Source organism: Gossypium arboreum, chromosome 2 (genome assembly GCF_025698485.1).
Source record: "Gossypium arboreum isolate Shixiya-1 chromosome 2, ASM2569848v2, whole genome shotgun sequence".
Lineage (NCBI taxonomy): Eukaryota > Viridiplantae > Streptophyta > Magnoliopsida > Malvales > Malvaceae > Gossypium > Gossypium arboreum.
In genome coordinates, this window is record NC_069071.1 from 50204326 (window position 1) to 50205032 (window position 707).

Consider the following 707-nt stretch of genomic DNA (forward strand, 5'->3'; position numbering starts at 1 on the left):
GCACGTCCATGCCTTTAACCCGTGGGCAACACTGACTTTTAGGCACGGCCAAGACACACGCCCGTGGGCTCACCTCATGTCCAAAACTTGAGCATTCTGTTAAATTAACATGTCCCAGAAACATGCCCGTGTGTCCTACCCTGTGCTAATTTGACTTAAAGTTTTAGGTGCAGGGGACACACGACCATACCACACGCCCATGGGGATAGACCGTGTGTCACACACGGCCTAGACACACGGCCGTGTATCTAACCATGTGGACCTTAATAGGCTATTTTCCAAGCCTTTAGTCACCCCTTTCTCCTTCTTTTTCTTAATAGATACCAAATTCAAAGTAAAACATGATTAATACACTTGTAAATGATCTTGATGAAGTTAGTTGTATGGAAACCTCGTATCATTGGTTTTATACAAAAAGGTTATTTCCCATCTAGCATATTTGGGTTCTTATGTTATTATAGCACATTTAAAATTTGGCTCGTTTTTGAACTCATTGCCAATTGTAGCAACCCATCAAATAAGAACATAAACATGCATATAAAGGCAGGTCATAGCATACTTCCAAATATGCCAATTTACATGGCCTTATACAAAAAGATGAATACATCTTTACATGCCTTCATTTGGCATTCAAATGACACATATGAAAAAATACTCAAAGCCCTATACATGCCATTAACAAAGTAGAAGTGTCTTTATACCAAAGC